The 18,788-nt window shown below is 46.2% G+C and overlaps 1 protein-coding gene across 1 annotated transcript in view; it reads right to left on the minus strand.

The window, feature by feature from the left end:
* ZNF865 (zinc finger protein 865) overlaps window positions 1-18,788 on the minus strand; it is a 289,308-nt gene that overhangs the window by 5,421 nt on the left and 265,099 nt on the right. The gene's annotated exons all lie outside the window — the stretch shown is intronic.

An 18,788-nucleotide genomic window follows, 5' to 3' on the forward strand; every position in this document is an offset into this window, starting at 1 on the left:
ACATTGTGCAAGTCCTAACATAACAGTACATGTCTACAGTGTTGCAGTATTCTTAACATACGGGTTTACATCTGCTGATGTCCAACTAGAGTACCAAAGCTTTACCTTCCAGAGGGCATACATCTGATGTGCGACTTCAGCTTATACATGTCGGGGTACATAGGTGGACGTATTCATGTCGGGGTATATAGGTGGACGTATGCATGAGATCCTCAAACTATTTTCAAGCTGGTGATCTGAATACTACTGAGAGAGAACGATAAACTAGGAGGGGAGTAGTTCAAACAGGTAAGTAAGCTTCCCCAACAGGAGGATATAGGTGATTGCTTACAACGGAGAGAAAGAGTACTGTTGGAGCAAAGGAAGAGAAGATGGGATGGAAGGAGGGAAAGAACACTGCAGCAGTGATGGTAAATCTTTACCCAACTGCACTACGTCCTGACTGAAATCACTGTTGCAGTATTTTTAACACATCGGTGATTGCCAGAGCTGAAGGAAGTAGAGAAAAAGGGTGGATGACTTATGGGAAGATGAGCTGTCCAGCAGCCCAGACAGTACAGATCTAGCAAAGGCAGCCCTGGATCTGGAAAAGGCATCAATCTTGTGTTCAGTAAAGGTGTGCATACAGGACCAGGTGACAGTGTCCAAGACGGACCCGGCATTAACACCCATGTGGAAGGCAAAAGAAGAGGCTACTGCCAAAGTACTGTCTGCATTTGGGTGGAAAGGCAATGGATTTACCACAGTGTGTGTAGAAGAAAGAGATGGCCTTGGATGCAATACTTTGCTTCGAGACCTGCTGGCCCAGTTGGAATCGATAAAGGAAACAAATAGTTGGTTATTTCTTCTGATAGTTTTGTCCAAGAAGAACCTCAGCTGCCTGTGAATGTCTAAGGTGTAGAATTCTCTCCCCCTTGTTCTGGGGATTGCGGAAAAAGGAAGGCAGGTGAGTAGCCTGATTGAGGGACAATTTATTCATGACTTTAGGCATGAAAGAAGGATTGACCCCAAGAGTCACCCTGTCCCTGTGGAAAATGAGAAAAGGTGGAATAGCCATGACAGCCTGAAGTTCAGACCCTCTGCGAGCAGATGTAAGAGCCAAAAGAAGGATAGTTTTCCTAGGGGCAGAATTTTAGACTGGCAAATGTTGCTGGCTCAAAAGTTGGTACTGTAAGTTTTTCCAGTACAAAGTTGAGATCCCAGTGAGTAGAAACAGGCTTTTTTGACAGTTTAAGATGTAAGGCCCCCCCCCCCCCTCGAGAAAAGTTTGACCTCCATCCTTGACGTGAGAGAAGAGCATGCACGGATGGCAGACAGATGGCCTTTAATGGAGGAGTAGGCCCAACATGTCTGTGCAAGTTCTCAGATTTACTGAAGGACAGTGGGAACCTGTGATAAAAGTGGATCCTGGCTGTCTTTGTAGCACCAAACAGAAAATCTTTTCCACTTAGCTGTGAAAGATTTTCTGGTAATAGGTTTCTTGGCTTCATGTAAATTCTGAACCACCTCAATGAAAAGGTGCACTTTAGGGATCAGAACCCCATCATCTGCAGAGTGAGACAGAGAGGCTAGTTTGGGATGGAAAAGCAGACTTTGTTGAGTGACCAGGTATGGTTGCAATGGTATCTCCAGCAGTTTCCCTTGGACAGGTAGAGTAGGAGGGGAACCAATGTTATCTTGGCCAGTAAAGGGGCCAAGAGGTATAAGTTCTGGGGCTTCATTTTTGAACTTTTAAAAATATTCTTGGAAGCAGTGGCAAAGGAAGGCAGGCATGCAGGGACCTCCCTGACCATGGAAAGCTAAGGCGTCTGCCCTCCAGACCAAGGAAGAAGGGACCCTGGTTCACAATTGAGGAAACAAAAAGGTCTATTTGTGGTGTGACCCATCTGTGCCTGATTGTTTTGAAGACCTGTCTGTCCAAGGTCCATTCGTGAGGGTCATCTAGAGATCTGCTTAAAAGTCTGCCAGCACATTCTCCTGGGAGAGAATGTATGCATCTGTCAAGATCATGTTCCTTTTGTAGGTAGATGCCATGCCTTCTGTGCTAGCCTGCACAGTTGGTAAGATTTTGTGCCTACATTTGTTTAAATACCACATAAAGTACAGTTTTGTACCTACCATAAATGTAGATGTCCGATAGGAATGCATCTGCAGTCCTTACAAATGGGTTGTCCTGTCGTCAGGCAGCCCTTCGGTCGGCCGGATTCCAAAGTCTGGGTCTGGCCTCGCACTTCACCCAACGTCATAGCTGCAGTTTTTCGGGTATAAAGGCATCAGCCGACGCCATTTTCCTCAGTGTTTCTTGCCCCAGATGCCAGGTGCCCTCTTGGATGGCTAAATTTGGATAAATGCCAAAGTTTCCAAATAGTAGAGAGCAAACACATAAAATAAGCATGTATGTACATAAATACAAACAAATACACCATAATAGATCCCCCCCAAGCTAGCTGAAGGATGGCAAATACCCTAGGAGTACCTCAGAGGGGAAGGTGGGTGGGTAATCCTGACTGCAGATGCATTCCAATCGGACATCTACATTTATGGTAGGTACAAAACTGTACTATGTCCTTCAAGGATGCATCTGCAGTCCTTACAAATGGGTAGAATACCATAGCTAAACTAGGGGAGGAGGAAAAGAGAAGAGATTATGGTGTAGTTAGGATCCCTTGCAAAACAGCAGTGGCAAAACCTGCTCGGGATCTAGAGTATAAAGGTAAATTGTAATGCTTGGCAAATGTATGCACGGAGGTCCAAGTAGCAGCCTCTATAATGTCCTTGGTAGCCACTCCTCGTAAGAAAGCTGTGGTAGTGGCTATAGCCCTTGTGGAGTGAGGCCTGATGTTCTCTGGAGTTTTCTTTCCATGGTAGGAGTAACAAAATCTAATGCAATTTCCTATCCATTTGGAGATTTTCTGTTTTGAAATTGGTTTTCCTTCCTTTCCTGTTGCATATGCTACCAGAAGCTGGTCAGTTTTTCTATTGGATTTGGTCCTGTCCAGGTAGTAGCGTAATTGTCTATGTACATCCAAGGTATGCAAGAGTCTTTCTCCCCTGTTCTGTGGGTTGGGGAAGAATGTAGGTAGGTGGATAGCCTGATTTAAAGAGACTCTGGATACCACCTTAGGCATAAATGTAGGATTTGTTCTCATGGACACTCTATCTTGATGGAAGATCAGGAAGGGTTGCACTGCCATTAATGCCTGTAGTTCAGGGACCCTTCTTGCTGAAGTTATTGCCAGCAGGAAAGCAGTCTTCCAGGATAAGTATTGTAGTTCTGCTGTTGCTGCTGGTTCAAAAGGGGGAAGTGTCATTTTTCTAGCACAAAGTTCAAGTCCCATGCTGGCAATGGAGGTTTCCTGGGAGGTTTTACATTTTTAATTCCTCTCAAAAACTGTCTGAGCAGAGGATGAGAGAAGACAGGAGGATCCAAGCTGTATTCTGCTGAAATCGCTGATGCATGTATCTTGATGGAAGAATAGGACAGGCCTGTATGGAAGAGCTCTGCCAAGTACTCCAGGATGTTGGCTATGTTCACCAGTGTCACATCTTTCCCCTTTGCAGTACTCCAAATGAGATATCTTTTCCATTTTGCTGCATAATTCTTTCTTGTTGAAGGTCTACGAGCCTCCAGGATTATGTCTTTAACCCTTTGGGATAAATTTGGGTTAATTGCTCTTATGTAATGTTCCAGGCAGTTAGCTGCAGAGTTTTCAGGTTTGGATGCAGGATGTTGTAGTTGTTCTGTGTTAACAGTAATGGGATCAGGAGTAGTGTCCATATTTGTTCCCGAGACATGCTCCTCAGCAATGGGTACCAATGTTGTCTTGGCCAGTCTGGAGCTATCAGAATGATCCTCGGACGTTCCTCTTTGATCTTCAGAAGCACCTTGTGCATCAAAGGAAGTGGTGGGAATGCGTATGCTGTCAGGTTATTCCAACTGAAAGATAGGGAGTCCACCTTCCAAGCAAGTGGGTGGTACGTCCTTGTGCAGAATTTCTTTAGTTGGTGATTGAGTGGGGATGCAAATAAGTCTATTTGTGGTAATCCCCATTCTCTTGTGATGGCTTTGAAGATGTCCGGATGCAGCATCCATTCGTGGGCATCTGTGGTAGTTCTGCTTAATATGTCTGCTAGAATGTTTTCCTTCCCCGGTACAAAAATTGCTTGTAACTGAATGTTGTAGCTCAGAGCCAAATCCCATAGGTCCAGTGCCAGCCGGCATAGAGGGTATGAATGTGTGCCTCCCTGTTTGTTGATGTACCACATAACTGTGGTGTTGTCTGTCCTTATCATCAACTGACCTTCTTGGAGAAAAGGTCTGAATGACTGGATTGCCAATTTTACTGCCAGCATTTCCTTTAGATTTATGTGCAGGTGCAGCTGGTCTTGAGTCCATAGTCCTTGTATGCACTTGCCCAGCATGTGTGCCCCCCAACCGAGGTCTGAGGCATCTGTCGTGATGGTTTGGCTTGGTTGACTGTTGCAGAAGGGCAATCCTGTGTTTGATTGACAGGCCTGAGCCCACCATAGGAACTCTTGTTTCAGGCATGGGATTATTGGAATTTTGGTTTCTAGGCTGTGCTTGTGTTGGGACCACAAATTCTTTAGGTACCACTGTAGCTTTCTCATATGCAGTCTGGCATGAGGGACCAGAATTATGCAGGATGCCATGAAGCCTAGGGCTTGTAGCACTTTTCTTGCAGTTAGATGGTTCTGCTTTGTTAATGCCAAGAAGTAGAGAGGTAGTTGCTCTTTCTTTTCTGCAGTTAGGAATGCCATTTGTTTTGATGTGTCCAGCTCTGCACCCAGAAAGGTTATTCTTTGGGATGGAATCAGCCTTGACTTTTTTATATTGACTGTATATCCCAGGGCTTGCAGCAGGTAAATGACTCTGTGTAAGTCTTCTGTTAGCTTGCTTTTGTTGTCCGCTTGTATCAGGCAGTCGTCCAGGTAGGGATAAATTTGGATCCCCTGAAGTCTGCAATGAGCAATTACTGATGCCAGGCATTTCGTGAACACTCTGGGCGCAGTAGATAAGCCAAAGGGCAATGCTGAGAATTGATTATGCTCTGATCCTGCAAGAAATCTGAGGTATCTTCTGCAAATGGGTCGTATGGGGACGTGCAGGTATGCCTCCTTGAGATCTAGAGTTACCAGCCAAGACTCCATGCCCAGCATGGGAAGAAGCTGCTGTAGGGTCAGCATTTTGAATTTTGGAACAATGAGGAATGTGTTTAAAGCGGACAGGTCTAGAATAAGCCTCCATTTGTTTTCTTTTCTTGGTACCAGGAAGAGTCTGGAGTAAAATCCCTTTCCTTGCTCCATAGATGGTACCTTTTCCACAGCTCTCATTCTTAATAGTTGAGATATTTGCTTTAGAGCTTCTGCCATTTGAGTAGGTGGTAGGTTTGGCATTCCTCTCTTTCCTGGTGCAGTATGGAAATGGAACCTGTAACCTTGGTCTATAGTTTGCAAAATCCATTTTTCCCTTGTGATGCAATGCCAGTTCTTTGAAAATAAGGTTAGCTTTCCGCCTAAGGGTGCTTCTAGTTGTTCCCTGGTAGGCGGTGCCACCGCCAAGTCACTGTGATTGAGTTGTTGTAGTGGTGGTGGCTGCATCCGTGCCTCGCTGGTTGTTACCTTGCCACTGGCGTCCCCTGTAGGCACCCCTGGATTGGTTTCTGCCTCTAGAACGCCTATTCCTGCCTCTTTGTGTCTTAGAGGAGTCCGGAAAGGACCAATTCTTGGAGGGCCAGTTCCTGCTAAACCTTGAAGGTTGAACCTGTAAGAAATCTTTCACTGTACAGATTTTGCCTTCTCTTCCATCTTTTTTAGTACCTGCTGTGCAGGGGAACCAAATAAATGGACCTTGTCCATGGGTGCATCCAAAAGCTTTGATTTGACATGGTCTGGTAATGCCTGTTCTTTCAACCATGCATGTCTCCTGATAACTGTGCCAGTCATGGCTGATCTAAAGGAAGCCTCCAGTGCATCATAGCCACATTTTAAAGAATGGTTACTAACCTGCTGTATGTTATGTACCATTTCTTGAACATACTTTTTATCTAAAGATTCTTCAGAGGACAGCTTTTTAGTTAACTGGTCAAGCATAAACTCTTGATATTGAATCATATGAAATTGGCAGTTCAAAGCCCTAGCTGACAAAGTAGCAGAGGTGTAAACTTTTTTACCCCATCTCTCTAAGGACCTGGATTCCATTTCAGAGGGGAGGGGGTTTTTAGTAGAGGTAGCTGCTACAGCTTTAGGGCCCTGGGAGATAGTCTCTGGATCTGCAAAAGGAGCCTTGTATAAATGGTGATGAGTGTCCGGGACCCTGTAGAACCTATCGGGCTTAGCAGGAGCCGGAGGTAATGAATCAGGAGCAGTGCAAGCATCATTAAATGCATCATCTACAACAGAAAGAACTGGAGGTATAGCTAAAGGTCTATGTTGTGGCAAATGTAGAAAGGTTCTAAGCCTTTTTCTGGAGTCTGAGAAATCTTGGCCCTGCCACTGAAATTGTTCCCTCATAGCATGCAAGGTTTCCCCAAAGGAAAATTCCTCAGGTGGAGAGGCTGAAGGGATGGACTCTTCAGCATCAGAGTCTTCGTAAGGAGAATAAGGAGCCTCAGGAGGGTCTGTATGTTCTGAGTCATCAGAGGAATAATCTGTGGATACTGGCTCAGGGGGCTCTGCTCTAGGCCTTTTTTCTGGTGGGGGGAGAGAGGCTCTGTCTGGATGAGGCTGGGATCCACGAATTAAAGAAATGAGATCCTCAGCCAAAGAAAGCATATGGGAGCTGGTGCTGGGCCTGTGAGAGGGGGGTTTGGCAGGCACCGTCTTTGAAGCTTTGGCTGCTTTAGCCCTGGCAAAGGCCTTAATAGACATGGCTGCAGGAGGCCTAGCAGCTCCACGTGCAGGGGTTGAAATATCCAGGGGAATAGTGTCTGATAATTCCTGAGAAACCGCAACAGAAGGTTGGATTTCAGAAGCCGATTCTACCAGGTTAGAGGAGGCCTCAGTAGAAGGCATGGTTTCGGCTGAAGAAAGAACCGCTTGCTCGGTTTCGGCCGAAACAGAGACACTCGCGGTTTGCTTTATCGGACTGCGAGTGTCGGTCCTTTTCTTTGCGTTTTTTGGTAATTTGCGTGGTCGGAGGATCCGACGGCGTAATATAGGCAAAATCAGAGCCGAAAATCTGTTCAGCAAACTCCGACCGACGTCTAAGCGTCCATCGGTTAAAAGAAGCACAGGCTAGACAAGCTGCTACGTCGTGGTCTGGGCCTAAACAATGTATGCAGTAGGAGTGGAAATCTTTATGAGGTATTTGTTTCCCACAAGATAAACAGTTATTCACTTTCTCTGACATCGGCTGAGGCAAGAAAGAGTCCCCAACGGGGTACTTAGCTTTTTAGAAGTCTTCGAAGTAATATTCGGTAGTAGTAATCTCTGGATCTGACCGACCGGCACTTGCGAACAGCTTCTGCTTCGGGCGCCACGCGGCAAGAAAGACTGAGGAAAATGGCGTTGGCTGATGCCTTTATACCCGAAAAATTGCAGCTATGACGTAGGGTGAAGTGCGACACCAGACGAGGCCAGACCCAAACTTTGGAATCCGGCCGACCGAAGGGCTGCCTGACGACAGGACAACCCATTTGTAAGGACTGCAGATGCATCCTTGAAGGACATCTGTGAGGTTGTTGGCATACACCACGAGTGTGCCTGGTTTCCAAAGGTGTGAAAACATCTGCACAGCTTGCAGAACAACTCTCATTTCTCTCAAGATGATGTGCTCCTTCAAGAGAGGAGGACATTTTCCCTGCACTCGGACAGATCATGTCTATGCCCCCCATGCCCCGTTCGAGGCATGTGTGTGAAGAACTTGGTTAAGTGGGGCTGGGGGTGAAAGGAAAAAGTACAGTTTTGTACCTACCATAAATGTAGATGTTCGAGGATCTACATTGCTGCAGTCATAACCTGTGGGTAGTCCGCTGTCCTCGGTCGGCCCGAATACCAAAGAGCTAGTCTGGCGTTGGTCATAGTCGCTCAGAGCTGACGTCAGTACGTAGTAGTACTTAAGCGCTTGACCGACGCCATATCCTCAGTCTTTCTTGCCCCAGATGTCAGAAGGCCTAAAAATGAAAGGCCAGAGCCAAAATATTAAACACCCAACAACCACCAGTGTGGAAATAAAGAGCATCCCAAAAAGAAACACAGCAACCCGAAACTATAGAGGGGAAGGAGGGAGGGATAATAGGACTGCAGCAATGTAGATCCTCGAACATCTACATTTATGGTAGGTACAAAACTGTACTATGTTCTTCGTCTCACATTGCTGCAGTCATAACCTGTGGGTAGAATCCCAAAGCAAAGGAAAAGGGAGGCTGGCAAACTAAATAGCATTAGGAGCTGCTAACATGCCCTGTAAAATAGCAGTGGCAAACCCAGCCCTGGACTTGGAATAAAGAGGGAGATGGTAATGCTTAGTAAAAGTGTGTACTGAACTCCAAGTAGCTGCTTCCAAAATATCCTTAGTAGCTACCCCCTCAAAAAAGCAGTAGATGTGGCAGTAGCCCTAGTAGAATGAGGTCTGATCCCAGCAGGAACATTCTTCCCATGATGAGAATAACAAAAAGCAATACATTGACCAATCCACTTAGAAATAGTCTGCTTTGAAACAGCTTTCCCTTGTGAACCCAAAGCAAAGGAAACAAATAATTGTTGAGTCTGTCTGAACTCTTTAGTTCTGCTCAAATAATAACGTAGCTGCCTGTGGATATCCAAAGAATGCAAGACTTTTTCCCCCTTATTTTGGCGATCAGCATAAAAAGTAGGCAAATGAATAGACTGGTTTAAGGCCACATTAGAAATCACTTTAGGCATAAAAGTAGGGTTAGTACGCAAAGAAACTCTATCCTTATGGAAAGGGTTCAACTGCCATGAGTGCCCGCAATTCAGATACCCTCCTAGCAGAAGTAATGGCCAACAAAAAAGCAGTCTTCCAAGACAAAAACTTCAACTCAGACGTAGCTGCAGGTTCAAAAGGAGGTAAAGTAAGTTTCTCCAACACAAAATTGAGATCCCAGGAAGGAATAGGAGCTCTACGTGGGGGTCTTATATTTTTTGCCCCTCTCAGAAATTGTTTGAACAAAGGGTGAGAAAATAAAGGAGGGTCACAATCATAGTGAGCAGAAATGGCTGCAGCATGAACTTTCACAGAAGAGAATGACAAACCCTTGTCCAGTAATTCAGTAAGATACTGTAGTGCAAAACTCAAATTAGGTACTGAAACATCAAAGCCCTTTGCTGAGCTCCAAAGAAAAAATCTCCTCCATTTATCAGCATAAACTTTTCGAGTACTAGGCCGCCTTGCTTCCAAAATGACATCTAAAACCTGTTGAGGAAGCTGAGACCCCACCGGCTCTAATACAGAATACGCCAGGCTGTTAGATGCAGGGACTGCACCCTGACATTGAGAAAAATAGAAGTTATGTTCTTACCATAACGTTCCATGTTAGTTGTCTTCTTCTCGCCTTCTTCTTGCTGGATGGGTTCGGAGCCGACCTCGGCCCGACTGCCACTCTAAAAGCTCGAGAGTTGGTTCCACCGGCTCGAGGCTCCCCTTATATCCCACAATGCTAGGCGAGAGTTACCTCAGATCTCGTTTGTAAGCTAACCCCAGCTTATAACAGTAACAGTATAACTGTAAAACAGAATCCACCTCTAACAACAGGAAGAAAGAAGGGTGACCTACATCCTGAACCAAGAAATATGCATAATAGCATATGACTAAGAAAGAGGTGGTAGAAAGAGAGGTCACGATCACAACTCCTCTAGGTCTGTCCAGGCCAGGGGGAAGGAGGGTGGGACGCAAGAAGGCGGCGAGAAGAAGACAACTAACATGGAACGTTATGGTAAGAACATAACTTCTATATGTTAAGTTGTCTATCTCGCCTTCATTCTTGCTGGATGGGACCAAGTCCTAGCACCTTGTCCCGGTGGCCTAACGGAACAGACTCCTGAGAACAGTGGAACCAAAATTAGCTCTATGCCTAGAAGCTAAATCCAACTTATAATGAGAAATAAAAGTGTGAGGAGTAGCCCAAGTAGCCGCTGCACAAATGGTGTCAATAGGCAGTCTGTCTTGGAAGGCTAAAGAAGTAGCCGAAGCTCTGGTGGAATGGGCTTTAGGTTTATTAGGCAATTTTTGTTGCCTAATTTCATATACCAGGGAAATCAAAGATGTTAGCCATCTGGATAATGATACCTTTGAAACTGAAAGTCCCTTTCTGCTTTCCGCATAGGAGACAAACAGCTGATCAGATTTTCTGAATTGTTTCGTCCTATCCAAATAGTACCTTAATTGACGATGAACATCCAGGCAGTGTAATTTTTGTTCAGACCTATTTGAATACTCTGGGAAAAAGACAGGGAGGTCAATGCTTTGGTTTAGATTTGATGTTGAAACCACCTTAGGCAAAAAGGACGGGTTAGTTCGTAAGGAAACTCTGTCCTTATGGAACAAAAGATAAGGAGAACGACAACTGAGTGCTTGAAGTTCTGAAATTCTTCTAGCTGATGTGATAGCCACCAGAAAGAGAGTTTTCCATGATAATAATTTCAAGGAACATGAAGCTGCAGGTTCGAAAGGGGAAAGAATCAAAGAAGCAAGAACTAAATTTAGGTCCCAAGGAGAAGGAGGATTTCTTATAGGAGGTCTGAGAAGAAAAACTCCTTTCAAAAAGGCTTTGCAAAGTTTGTGGGACATTAGGGCAGATTCAGAAATACCCACATGGAAATTCGAAATAGCTGCTAATTGAACCTTGAGAGTAGATGGAGATGAACCTGCATGGAAGAGTTCAGCTAGAAAATCAAGGACTAGTTGGATGGAAGCGGTGAAAGGATCTATGTCCTTTCCTTGTGCCCAATATGAGAAGCGTTTCCACTTACTCAAATAAATCTTTTGAGTGGAAGATTTATGGGAAGCTATCAATATATCTCTAACAGAGTGAGATAATTGAGGAAGCCTGGCTACGGTTGGAACTGGAGGAACCAAGCAGTGAGGTTCAGAGAGGGAGGAGCGATGAAACTGACCCGACTGGTGGATCAAAAGATCTGGAACTAGGTCCAGATTCCACGGTCGCCCAAAAGAAAACGATGTAGAAAGGGGAACCACACTTGTCGAGGCCAGTAAGGAGCAATGAGGATCAATGAGGCCTTCTGAGCGATAGCTTTCTGTATTACTTGAGAGATCAGTGGGAAAGGAGGAAATGCATACAGAAGTCCCCGGGGCCAAACTTGGACTAGAGTGTCCCTGCTGGGTTGGCCTGGTAAAGGGAATAGAGTGAAATATTCTCTGCACTTGCTGTTTTGGGGAGTAGCAAAAAGATCGCAGCAAGGCTGACCCCACTTGAGAAAGATTTCTCTCACTACAGAGTCTTTCAGAGACCACTTGTGAGGCATGAGTATAGCTCTGCTCAACTTGTCCGCAATGTGATTGGACTTCCCGGGGATGTGCGTTGCTATCAGAAAACGCTGAGAAGAAATCGCCCATTGCCACAGTCTGAGTGCTTCTCGACACAGGGGTATGATCTGGTTCCGCCTTGTTTGTTGATGTACCACACTACAGACATATTGTCTGTCTGGATTGCAATCGTTCCCAAGGGAAGAGAGTCTTGAAGGGCTTGCAACGCTAAAAGCACTGCTCTCATCTCCAGAACATTCATGTGCAAGTGCCATTCGCTTGGTTGCCATGTGCCCTGGACTGTCCTGCCCTGATAATGCCCCCACCCGATCAGGGAGGCATCCGTTGTCAGAGTAGCAACCGGAGGAGGTGGAACAAATGGTCTTCCGACAGGAGCTGGGGAAGACATCCACCACATGAGATGCTTTTGCACGCCATGTGATCATAATGGTGTGAGACATTGGAAGTTCCTGGTATGACCATTGAGAAAAAAGCATCCACTGAAGGATCCGCATGTGGTATCTGGCCAATGGAAGGAGAGGTATGGCCGCTGCCATGATTCCCAACACCTTTAGAACTAACCTGGCTTTGGCTCTGTTGTTGTTGAGAAGAGGTGACACCAATTTGTGAATGTCTGATATCCTTTGGTTCGTTAGCCTTGCAGACATGTTTATAGTATCTAAATATGCGCTTATGTAGGTAATAGTACGACAAGGCGACAAAACAGACTTTTCGCAATTTATTGAAATACCCAGTTTTTGACAAACGCGAAAAGTATAATCTCTGGCCATCAGAAGGAGATGCTTGGTGGGAGCTGTGAGAAGCCAGTCGTCCAAATATGGAAACACCTGGAATCCTTGTCGTCTCAGGTGAGAAGCTACCACTGCCAGGAACATCTGGAAGGGATTTTTTTGACTGATTTGGAAAACGAAGAAAGGGGATAGAATAGCCTTCGGAAATGATGGACTGTACCCATTTGTCTTGAGTCAGGGATAGCCAGGCTTCTGGGTACAGTGACAATCTTCCCCCGACTGCCTCCGAAGATGGGCAGTCGGGCAACACCTCAGGGATGCTGAAAGGGCTTGTCAGGAAAGGCTTCCCGATTGCCCTGGTTCTGCGGACCCCCCCTGCCCCTAGGGCGACGTCTACCATTGTTATTCCCACCTCTGCCTTTGGTAGGAAAACGACTCTGTGGCCAGGCGAAGTCCCTTGAGATTGTTTACGGAACCACATCTTCCCACCCTTCTGGCCTTTGGGGAAAGGCCTAGAAGGAGTCGAAAAATGGACTCCGACGGCAGAAAGGGTCTTGCCATCAGTCTCGCACCTAGTCAGGGTTTCTTTCACTTGAGGACCAAAGAGAGATGATCCATCAAAAGGGGAGTTCGTGAAAGACGCCTTGAAAGGGTCCGCAAAATTGCATAGCCGCATCCAGGCGTGACTACGTAAGGCTACACCTGTCCCTGCGGCTCTGCTCGCTCCATCGGCCGCATAAGAGAGGAGGCGCATGGAGGAGTTAGATATGGAATTAAGGGTAGCCAGCTGCGTGTTCATTTTTCTTGAAACCCGCAGCTGTAGGATCTTTAACATTTCACTCGCTTCTTTGATCAAGTCCCTTTGAAGACGAAAGTGAAATGGCACAGGTAATTCAGCGAACGCATGGTAAATGTCGCTGAGGAGAACATCCGCTTGCACCTATCCATGGACCTAGATTCCTTGTTAGGTGGATGGACAGGCACTGAAGGATCAGCCAGTTCCTTCTTTGTGGCAGCAGCTACCACCATAGCATCCACAGAAACTCCTTTTGATAAAAATTGCTTGTCTGATGGAGCTGTGATGAATTTAGAGGGTCTCCTGGGAGTGGGGTCCACTGAATCAGGAGCCGCCCATGCCTTCTTAGCAACCACCTGCATGAGGGGGTCAAGGGGGACACCCAGGAGGTGGAAGGACGAGAGCCAAACGCCTCAAGATACACAGATTCGTCCTCCGAAGGGTTGAGGGCTGGCCAATTTCCCTCTGTTTCAGGATCTCCAGAATGTCTGCAAATGAGACATCTTCAGAAGGGGAACGGGGAACCCTCAGAATCATCCAGATCTGTGTCTGACGTGATAGACTCAGGTGAGTCAATGTGTTTCCTCTTGCACTTCCTCTTCCGAGGGGCTCTTCTGCCAAATCAGGAGAGGCCTCGAAGAGGATGAAATCCCCACAGGGGCTCCTGAGGAGCTGGCTCTCTGCGGTCCGGGATGAGGGAGTGAGTCGACTTACCCTGAGGCAGCATAGAGGGAGGCGGACGGAGCCGACTGTGGAGTAGAGCCAGGCTCTAACACACTCCGCATGACCTCGAATGCACCCCTGTCAGGCAGAGCCAGAGGTCCCCGCCCGAGGAGCTAAGAACCCCTCGGCACCGACAGTGATGGCTCCGAGGTCGATGTCGGAGCCGAACTCACCAGCCAAGCCCGAGAGGGAGAGGGGTCGGACAAGGGTCCGATGCCACTCACCCTCGGAGCCGACGAGGGAAGTCCGGCGCCGAGATTCCTCCAAAGAAGAAAACGGAGCCGACGACGGAGCCGAAGACAATTGTCTCGGCCCGGCAACCACAGTCTCGGTTCCGACGACCCGGCTCCGAACTCAAAAGAGTCGAAGGAGGAAAGAGTTGATGGACGGGGCAGGCACCGACTGATGAGTCGGGCTCTGAAGCATCTGGGCTAGTGCCTCGGACTTAAGTAGTCGACTCACTACCCTCTGAAGGTCATGATCGGACAGCCTCGATGACCTAGAGGAATGAGACCTTTGGCCCGCTCAGACAGCAGGGGAGATCCTGGAGCCGAATGAACGGAGCCAAGAGAAGGTGACCTAGACCTCTTTCTAGTTGTCGGCTCCGAAGGTCTGGTCGGAGCCGACACGGGTACTCAATAACCTCGGCTCCGGCCGAGCCGAGCCACAGAAACTGTGGACTGAGACTTATCGGCTCCAGCCGGAGCCGATAAAGGCAAAGGTTGAACAACCTGAGGTCTCGGCTCAGAAGCCGGAGCCGAAGACCTCGATGCCTTAGAGGGCTTCCCTGTTGAAACTGACAGGGAATCCTCTGGCTTCAACAAGCCTCTCAGAATTAGCTTGTTTTTTCTTTCCTGCAGGACCCTGGGGCTGAAGCCATGGCACACAGCACAGGAGTCCTGCAGGTGCAAAGGCCCCAGACAATAGACACAAGAAGTGTGAGCGTCTGTCAGAGACATTTTCTGACAGCACGCATCACACTTCTTGAATCCGGAGACCTTTGCTTCTTTAGACATTTCCCTAACTGACAGGTGTACACAAACACACACCCAAACACACAAGTTATACCCTGTCAGGAAAATTAATAATTTTAGTAGTGATACTAGAATTTAAAGTACAATAAAATTAAAGTAAACTACACAAACACTCCACTAGGGAAGGGAAGGCCTAAGGCCCAAAGGAAGAACCAAAGGTTCTTTAGTAAGGAAACGGGAAAAATTAGGGTCGGGATAAAGTTTTGTGATCTACACTAACTAAGAAGAAATTTAACTTAAAAGGGGTAAAAGAGTAACTTTTAGAAGAAAAAGCTAACACTCACCAGGAACCGGTAGAAGCAACCAACCTCGAAGCTGTAGCGGCAAACGAGATCTGAGGTAACTCTCGCCTAGCATTGTGGGATATAAGGGGAGCCTCGAGCCGGTGGAACCAACTCTCGAGCTTTTAAAGTGGCCGAGTCGGAGCCGAGGTCGGCTCCGAACCCATCCAGCAAGAATGAAGGCGAGATAGACAACTTAACATTGATTGTTTGACTGGGATAACAAATGAGGAATCTGTGGCAAAGGCCAAGGAGGATCCTGAATTAAACTCCTCAGCAGAGGATACCAATGCTGACGTGGCCAATCTGGTGCTATTAGAATCATGCAAGGCCTGTCCCGCCTGACTTTCAAGAGTACCTTGGGAAGAAGAGGCAGAGGGGGAAAGCATAGACGTGAAGGTTGTTCCAACTGAAAGATAGAGCATCCACTTTCCAAGCATTTGGGTGGAACACCTTTGTGCAAAATTTTGGCAGTTGAAAATTCAGTGGAGAAGCGAACAGATCTATGTCTGGAGTTCCCCAAGCCAGGGTCAATTGTTTGAATACCTGAGGATCCAGTTTCCACTCGTGGGGATCCACAATTTGTCTGCTCAATACATCTGCTAGGGAGTTCTGTGCTCCTGGCAGAAACCGTGCTTGAAGATTGATTTGCAAACTTAGAGCAGTCTCCCACAAAAACATTGCTTGTCTGCAAAGAGGGTAGGCATGGGTTCCCCCCTGCTTGTTGATGTACCACATGACTGTTGTGTTGTCTGTTGAGACAGTTGAGACTGAATGCAGGGAAGCCACCAGGTCTGAATGGGATGATCAGCATTAAACCGGTCCTCAAGCTTAGGAGAGCTAGGTTATAACTCTCACACTTGACCCCCTTCATACCACAGCATCCCCACACAGCATATTAAATTATTGAACATCCACGGTTATAGGATTCCGACTAATAAATCAAATTCTATATGAAATGTTATATGGATGGGCATTAAAAATATCTCACGCATATTTTATTGCATGTTTTTATCAGTGTAAAGTAATAATGAAAAAAATTTTTTTAACAAATCACTGATAATCTAAACACATCTTTAAGCATATTCTTTAACAATCTACAACCCCAATCAGACTTCAGACTTTTATGTTCTGAAACCTAGGAAACTGGCATTTTAAAATGTTTTTTATGGTTAGTCATTTTTATTTAAGTGCATATGTTATTGCAAACATTTCATTTTTTGAGTTGATATAATGACTAACTTTTTTTAACACCCAACTCTAAAGCACCACACCTTAGTACTAGATTTACTAATTAATTAATTGTATAATTGCTAGGCTATTTAATGGAGGTTACTGCACACTGCAGTTTGTTTTCACTTGATAAAGCTCAGGATTGCCTGAGCGAAAGCGCTTGTGTGATTTTATCTGTGACTTTTGGAATACTTCAGAAATAAAAATACAGCCTTGTGGACTTTAGCAGAGTTCCGGTTCCTTTCTTCAAGGTCGTGGATTATTCTTTGCTTGTCTTCAATTGTTTGAATACCTGAGGATCCAGTTTCCACTCGTGGGGATCCACAATTTGTCTGCTCAATACATCTGCTAGGGAGTTCTGTGCTCCTGGCAGAAACCGTGCTTGAAGATTGATTTGCAAACTTAGAGCAGTCTCCCACAAAAACATTGCTTGTCTGCAAAGAGGGTAGGCATGGATTCCCCCCTGCTTGTTGATCTACCACATGACTGTTGTGTTGTCTGTCTGAATCAACACCTGTCCCGGCTGAAGTAGGTCCTTGAAGGCCATCAAAGCAAATTGGACTGCTAACATCTCCTTCATGTTGATATGCAGGTGAAGTAGTTTGGGAGGCCACATGTCTTGTATCCATTTCCCATTGAAGTGTGCTCCCCAAGCCAAGTCCGAGGCATCCGTCGTTAGGATCTGACTCTCCTCTGGTCGGGTCACAGAGAGTCCCTTGTTTAGGTGACATTCCTGAGCCCACCACAAGAATTCCTTCTGGATGCAAGGAATAAAACGAATGACAGTGTCCAAACCCTGGCAATGTTGAGTCCACACACTTTTGAGATACCATTGTAGCTTCCTCATATGCAGTTTGGCATTGGGAAGTACTAGAATGCAAGATGCCATGAACCCCAAGGCTTGAAGGATTGTCCTTGCAGTCAGCCTGGACATTACTGATAACCGCTGGAAGTATAGATGAAGAGTTCTTTGTTTGTCCGGGGTCAGAAATGCCATCTGAGAAGCTGTATGCAGTCTCACACCCAGAAAGCACATGTCCTGAGAGGGCACTAGACTGGACTTTATTTCGTTCACAGAATACCCTAGGCACCTTAAAACTGCCATTACATACTGGAGATGTTGTAGTAGCTTGTCTTTGTCTTGAGCAAGAATCAGGCAATCGTCCAGATAAGGATAAATTTGTATTCCTCTCTGTCTGAAGAAAGCAATTACAGGAGCCAGAACTTTTGTGAATACCCTGGGCGCAGTAGATAAACCAAAGGGCAATGCAGAGAACTCCTGCAGCTGGGCCTGATAGGAATATGAAGATAGGCCTCTGAGATCCAGGGTTACCATCCAGTGATCTTTGCCTAGCATAGGCAGAAGTTGTTGCAATGTTAACATCTTGAACTTTGGAATGTCTAGGTAGGTATTGAGAATGGACAAATCCAGAATTGGCCTCCAAGTGCTTCCTTTCTTTGGCACTAGGAATAGACGGGAATAAAATCCTAGGCCTACTTCTGACAGAGGGACCACCTGAATTGCCCCCATCTGCAAAAGCAAAGAAATTTGTTCCTGAGCCTCCAGCCTTTGCTTGGGAGGCACATCCGGCATGCCTTTGAAAGGAGGAAAAGTGTGAAAATAAAACCTGTAACCTTGATTTATTATATCCAACACCCATTTGTCCTGGGTGACCAAATGCCAGTTTTGTTTGAAAAGTCCCAACTTTCCTCCTAGAGGAGCTGCCAGTAAAGAAGGGTCTGGCAGCTGAAGATACAGGTCATTGGGTCTGTTTACGAAAGGGCTGACCCCTGAGCTCACCAGAAGACTGTGCAGGAGAACCCCAGTCCTAGGTCTGAAAGAACCCTGAGCGTGAGCCCTGCCTCTACCACGTCTAGACCTGCCCTTACACTGATAGTCCGAAGAAGGATAAGACCATCCTCTAGCAGGCCAATTCCTACTAAACCTAGGGGGCTGCACCTGCAGAAAATCCTTGACCGTCTGCATAGACTTAGCCTTATCTTCCATCTTTTTCAAAACTGATTCCACAGGAGGACCAAAAAGTACTTCAGATTGAAGAGGAGCATCCAAAATCCGAGCTTTAACATGCTCTGACAAATTTTGATCCTTAAGCCAGGCATGTCTACGAATAACTGAACCTGTAGCAGCCACCCTGGAAGAAGCCTGAAGAGCATCAAAACCACACTGCAAAGAATGTTTGCCAACTTGATCTGATGCATGAACCAACTCCTGGAGCTCCTTACACTCTATACCCTCAGATAAAGCATCCACCTTAGATTTCAATTGGCCTAACAAAAAGTTCTGATACTTCAGCATATGAAATTGGCAATTCAAAGCCCTCATAGCTAACGTAGAGGAGGTGTACACTTTTTTCCCCCACCTATCTAACGTTCTAGAATCTTTATCCAAAGGAACTGGATTCTTAGCCACAGAAGCCCTAACACCCTTCGGACCTTGAAGAATAGTTTCCGGATCAGCTCTAGGACTCTTGTACAAATACTTAT

Source organism: Protopterus annectens, chromosome 1.part1 (assembly GCF_019279795.1).
Source record: "Protopterus annectens isolate FY-2018-M chromosome 1.part1, PAN1.0, whole genome shotgun sequence".
NCBI lineage: Eukaryota > Metazoa > Chordata > Ceratodontiformes > Protopteridae > Protopterus > Protopterus annectens.